General features: G+C 39.8%; 1 pseudogene; it reads left to right on the top strand.

Annotated features, from left to right (window-relative positions):
* Positions 1 to 458: 458 nt before the first annotated feature.
* LOC147476196 (G-type lectin S-receptor-like serine/threonine-protein kinase LECRK4) lies at positions 459 to 4,870 on the top strand (annotated as a pseudogene).
* The last annotated feature ends 1,979 nt before the right edge of the window (positions 4,871 to 6,849 follow it).

The following is a 6,849-nucleotide window of genomic DNA, read 5'->3' as shown; positions in this document are numbered from 1 at the left end:
TCCATGCCAAATGTAATTCATTGTAGTTGTACAAGCTAGGATCCAAGGACTGTATAAATTTAAATTTTCATATGTAAATTTGAATTTACATATGATGACGGTTAGTTATTGAGCGAAATTATTAATGAAAATGTGTCATTGATCCCAAATTATAAGAAAAAATGATGACATATGATTACGTCAGCCGGGCTTTTTTAAATTTGAAATTAAAAATTAAAGTGGACTTGGGGCTTAAATTATTATTGGGCTTTGTCCTTAGGCGTAATCACTCGCAGTCCGCACTATGCGAATCAATGAAGAATGACTCGATTGAACATAATGACTTCCACCTGCCCTGCATCATGTATCCAAGGGAGCAAGGTACCACTAGACTAACATTGCCCAAGCTTTTACGGGGGTGGAGGACATAGATCGCTGATATTCCAAAAACTAAAGGCGATAGATGCTTGCTTGGAGAGATGTTTGCTCGAGGGGCTTTAACGGAGGTTGAGGTGGAATTAGATTCCATGAGAGCTATTAATGCAATCAACAAGATAGAGAAACCTCCTTGTAGAGATGTGGTGGCTGCAATTGAAAGGAAAAAGGTTAATTTTAGGTACATAACATTTTCACATGTCTTTAGGGAAGTGAATAGGGTAGCTGATTACCTTGCTGGATTAGTCCGAATCATGAGCTGAATATTGTATATTTTGCTAATCTTTTAGATTTTGCTTTAAATAACATTGTAAATGAGGATGCAAGTGGAAAAATCTATGTAAAGAAAAATTGATCTTATACAGGTGGGGGTCTGCCTAACCCTAGCTTATTTGGGAAAAAAAAGCATTGCCCAACTTATACACAATTGGTCTGCCTAACCCTAGCTTATTTGGGAAAAAAAAAGCATTGCCCAACTTGCTGCAAAACTTAACACCTGAAGCATCATCTCGTGCTCCATTTGGTAGGTCACACACGCTCTTAAATAGTTAAATGTAATCAATCCATTTCAAAAGATGGGTGGAATTAAAAGTCTATTGACCTCAAGACTTGGATACGTGATTTAGGTTCTAAAACTTCAATTCTACGTGTAATATTTTCCTCGAGGAAAATATTGAGAGACCTGTGGCTAGTTCTTTCACTTCTTCTGGTCCTTGCAAAGGGCGTTAACGTGTTGAAAATTTAATACTGGGGAACCCATTCACCAACAATTGAAAAAGGACAATTTAAAAAAAAAAAAAAAAAAACAGGACAAGTATTTAGTGGTCTAACATCATAATTGACTGTTTTACAATCATAATTTCTAAGCTCCTTCCGTGTCTAAGTTACGAAGACTACCAGTCTAGACCTCCAAAGACAAGCTGCACAATTCAATAGAAAGTATAAGGAAAACTCTAAGGAAGAAAAAAGTCGGCATTTATCTTTCTCGCTTTCATGCACTTCAAATGTTGCGATTAAGCTTCACTTATATATTATTATATATAGCAGCTCGATCTAGTCCTTGATGAACCTGTCCCAAAGTTTGTTCTCGTCGCTTCCTCTCTCTTTTTCAACAATAATTTAGCAACCCTTTCAAAAACTTGTTCCACATAACTAAAAACATTTCATGATATTCTATCTAGCAAATTTCTAATAGCCTCCTTTGCTTTGGTCCATGGCTTCTTTGCTACATAATATTTTTCTACCTAGTAATATTTCTGCCTCTTGCGCTCTTAACATCAGCTCAATTACCTTATAAAAACATAACCTTGGGTTCTTCTCTATCTAGCCTTGACGATAATCCGCGACCGGCGTCTCCGTCCGGTGAATTTGCTTTTGGTTTCCATCCCCAACAAGGCAAGTTTTTGCTAGCAATATGGTATGCCAAAATACACATGAACACCGTAGTTTGGATGCAAAAACCAAGGAACGCTGTGGGCGAGGAGCTAAAATTCTGTTGGATTTTATCGATATCTCATGCATGATTCCTATGATATATACAATTACGTTATACCACATGCATAAAATAGCCAATGAAAACAAAAGATCGTACCTTTGTCCGCGACTTTCAATTTGAAGTTCCAAGCTTTGATCTACGGGAGAAGATGTTCTTGACACACTCAAGATCTTCTTCTTCTTAACTTTGCTTGAGTCAAGTTCCAACCACGAACGGGAAGCAACCTTTTTTCACTAACCAAGAACCAAGAACTGACAATGGCTAGGGAGGATACCACCTATGGAATCTCCACAAATTCTTGGCTTCTACTTTAGAAAATGTTGGAGGCTGCCATTAAAGGAGAGAGAGCTTTCTTGTTGTTCGGATGATTAATATGTGAGAGGTGGGGGTCTATTTATAGAGGTTCCCACCTCCTCAATATTGGATAGGATAGAGTCCTATACTCATCTAATATCGATAGGATAGAGTTATATACTCATCTAATATCGATAGGATAGAGTCCTATACTCATCTAATATCGAGATAGGATAGAGTCATATACTCATCTAATATCGATAGGATAGAATCTATACTCATCTAATATCGATAGGATAGAGTCCTATACTCATCTAATATCGATATAGGATAGAGTCCTATACTCGCTGGTTTATCCTTATCTTGGTGGGCGTCTATCCAACCTTATTTCCAACAAATTCATTTAAGATCAAATGGTGTGCTTTCACCGAGCACCCAAACCGAAACGAGATCCGAAAGCTCGACAAGCGGATAACCGCCAAGTAGCCCGGTCTTTGCAATACTCAACACAGAAAATTTGTGCCGACTACCACAGATCTCTACCGTTGTATGGGCAAGCTTCAATATTCCAACCGACACCATCTTGCCTACCCTAGAACTACCGATTGTCTTTAGACTCTACTCTCGCTAACCGGAGAAGGACTACACACCGAGATTTGAGTTTAGCCTACAAGGCGATGGGAACCTTGTCATGTACACTATTGCTCGTCCTACCCAAGGTAGAAATGCTTTGCTTATTGGGCAAGTAACATCAAATATAGGCCGCCAGTTGATATTCAACCAATCTGGGCACATATATCTAACTTTAACGAATGGGAGCATCTTTAATCTGTCATCCGAGGGACCGGGATTCAACAAGAGACTACTACCAAAGAGTCACCATTGATTTTGATGGGGTTCTAAGGCAATACACCTACCCAAGAACATCCCAAACAAACGGAAGGTGGCCCGATTCTTGGTCTTCGTCATGGTCGCTACCGGACAACATTTGTGCAATTGACTTTGGGGAGTTTGGCGGTGGACTTTTTGGGGGTTTAACAATTATTGCAGAATGAACCAAGCTCGAGAGGCCAGAATGTGCATGCCCACCGGGTATAACTACTGAGAGATCCGCAAAATACATTTGCGGGATCGAAAGCAAGACTTAAATGTCACAGAGTTGTGGGAAAAATGATTTAAGGAGAACCGATGGTTTCAAATGCGAAGTGTTCCTAATGCAAATTGGCCATTCGGTGATTCTGAAAGGTTTATTGGTGCCAGTGAAGATTGGTGCGGAGAAACTTGCCCAGTGGATTTGTTTACGTCTTTGCGGCAATTATCGGTGGGGGACTTGGCTGGTTGAAGAAGTTCCCACTTTCACGTGGTCGTTATGATTCCCAGTTCTAACGCAAAGGCTCTTATTAAAGTAGGTAAATCTTCCACACAACAGGGTTCCTTCAGCAGTCTTGGATGGAAAGAATGAAAAAGAAAACAAATGGTTCCAAAGGTAATAATAGTTTTGGGCGGTTGTGCTCTACTCACATTACTATTTCTTTTGCTGGTTTTCTATCGTGCACAACAAAAAAAGCAAAATATAAGACTGCAAGAACCCCAATACACTTGGAGTAAACCTACGGTCATTTACTTACAAAAGAGCTAGAAGAAGCAAATCGAATGGGTACAATGAAGAACTAGGTAAAGGCCTTCTCCACAAGATATAAAGGAGAGCTAAAATCAGGTTCTAGAAATCTTGTTGCTGTTAAGAGGTTGGAGAAGGTAATAGAAAGAAACGACAAGGAATTCAAATCAGAAATGAGTGCAATTGGGAAAACCAATCACAAGAACCTAGTCCAACTACTAGGGTTCTGTGATGAGGAGGCATACCGGATTCTAGTATATGAGTTCATGAAAAATGGATCCTTAGAAAGCTTCCTATTCGGAAGTTCAAGGCTCCGGCCGGTTCCAAAGAACTCAAATTGCACTTGGTATTGCTAGAGGATTGGAATACCTACATGAAGAATCGTCACCCAAATTGTCCATTGTGACATTAAACCTCGAGAACATACTTCTAGATGACTCTTACGTGGCAAGAATATCCGACTTTGGATTGGCCAAGCTTCAAGAGTAATCGGACTAGAACAACTACATGTATCGGGGAACCAGAGGGTATGTTGCTCCCGAAAGGTTCAAGGCCATTCCAATCACAGCTAAGGTGGATGTTTATAGTTTTGGGATCATGTTACTAGAGATCGTATGTTGCAGAAAAAATGTTGAAGTAGAAGTTGGGGATGAAGATATAAATGTATTGTCGATTTGGCATATGAATATTATGTACATAAAGAACTACATCTTTTGGTGATGAATGACGAAGAAGCAAAAAAGATGGTAGGAGTTTAGAGAGGTTGGTCATGGTTGCTCTATGGTGTATTCAGGAGGAACCATCTTTAAGACCTTCCATGAAACAAGTGACTTCGGATGCTAGAAGGAGCCGAAGAAGTTTTAATTCCCCGGACCTTTCCTCCGTGCTCTAGCTATTGAGTATCATTGGTTAGAATCATCTACCTTCCATTCAGTGGGTGTTGATTTTCATTCCAAAATGTCTCAAGATTTCAAGTATTTAATAATGGATTGTCATTTATATGATTGTATGCCTCCATGTGCTTAATCACTTAAACCAATGATCCATCACCAATTGCTTACTTCTACTATTTATTTTTTTTTTTTTTGCCAAGTGAAAGCGATTGTATTAATATGTTGAAATATACATAAGTACATTACACATCAGGTTAGTTGAAGGGTAAGACTCCATCATTGTAAAATAGCATATCTTCCCTACTAGGTAGGTACTATATACATTTACCAATCATATTCACAACAGTTTATAAATCTATAGATCCGCATAAAAGGCATTTCCCATTTGGTGACCCAGTTGGGTCTCCCTTCAAACAAGAAAGCCATATTGCTAGTCATTGTAAATGCATAATTGGCACTAACTACTTTCTCAAAATCGCAATGGATTCGACTTGAATTGAATTAATTATATTGTACGAAAAATTAAAATAGATAACTTGAAACACTTGCATGGGTAATGAATCGGAAGTCAATCTGAAAAAGCACAATTCCATGGTTTTATTATGGAGATTATGTCATGTGATATATATCTTTGCATGGGATAAAAACACTATTAGATGTCGTGCATCACTACCGTTGACGGTGTAGTGACACCAGCTTCATTACTCCAAATAACCGCTTATTCACGGTCTTTACGAATCCAAACACTTAATGTTACATTTTTCTTATAGAAGCCAAATTCAATCTCCTAGCGTTCCCAATCACCGTTGTAAATGCTTCGATTTGGTGTGAATCTTTATAGGCCTTGATTGGAGGGGAATGTGAGTTGTATTTGACTTTGACTTACTTCAGTTAGATGTGAACTGCCTATGTATCAAGTTCTTCAGCCAAACTTGAATCAAGTCAGACGTAGTTTCTCTTCTCTTTATGTAGGCAAGATGTCCGCGCTTTCTCCTCTCCCGTGTCAAGTCAAGTTCGGGACTTGATGTCATTTAATGAGCCATGATGGCCAGTTGTGGTGAAGTAATGGCATGTGGACCTGAAGCTCCGGTCTTGATGACGCCAGCTGGGGCATACGTTACTATCCGTTGAAGTATGAGCTAGTGTGGATCTTCTGGAGGTCGTTGCCTAAGTCGAACTGGTGAGGCGATCTCTATGGAGAGATCGTGCCATTAGTTCGAGTTGCTGTTAGGCGATCTGGGATCGTGGGTTGAGTCCAAGCGACCTGGAGATGTAAGCGAATGAGATCGGCTGATAGCTCTGTATGTGCTGGACACGTGTCTGATATCCATTGGATGTTGATATTACTCCCTCACACAGCCCCATCTCAATAGGTCACTTTAACCAAAGAGCGTCTGGCCGAGAGAGAGAACGGCACGGTATGGCACATCACGAGGGTGTGAGCAGTTTTGAATGTGAATAGCAACCGCTTCGGTTTAGGGTGGTCGAAAATATCACGTACTTGAAAAGACAACGCATAAGAAGACGTGTCGGTCTAGGTTTTGGGGTAATGATGGCGTGCGTTGGGAACTGAACGGGTGGCTTGTATAAGACGTTTTGGGGCCTTTGGAGAGTCTTTGTTTTGCTACATTTTCTCTAGCTTTTTTGAGAACGTAGAGTGCTTTCGGGTTAGTGTTTTCTTGCATTTCTCTTTTCTTTTCTTTTTTTTTAGTAGGTTTACATCGAAGTCCGTGAGTAGGAGGTAGAGAATGTCTGATGCTATTGATACTCGTTCTGACAAGTTAATAGAAAGATCGCTAGGGTCCGAAGATATGGTAGATGAAGAGGTTTCTGAATCTGTCGTTGCCATTTCAAGTGGCAATGGAATAGAAGATGGGTCCTCATCTAGTAGTTTACCATCTAGGGTTGTAGATGGAAGTGCAGTTTCAAGTTTCAGGGAGGTGAGGGAGAAATTTGGCATTCATATCCCGAACTAGAAATACATGACCTGTGGCATAAATAATGTGTTCGCCAGATAGTTTTCTTCCTATAAATAGAGGGGTCATTGTATGTATAGGGCAACTAAGAGCAGGGCTGCATTTGCCATTTTCTAAATTGACTTGCGACTTTCTGAACTTCTGTGTGAAGGCTCCATG

This window comes from Coptis chinensis, chromosome 9 (genome assembly GCF_015680905.1).
Source record: "Coptis chinensis isolate HL-2020 chromosome 9, ASM1568090v1, whole genome shotgun sequence".
Classification (NCBI taxonomy): domain Eukaryota; kingdom Viridiplantae; phylum Streptophyta; class Magnoliopsida; order Ranunculales; family Ranunculaceae; genus Coptis; species Coptis chinensis.
Note: the sequence above shows the minus strand (reverse complement) of the source record. Positions and strands in the feature narration are given on the sequence as shown.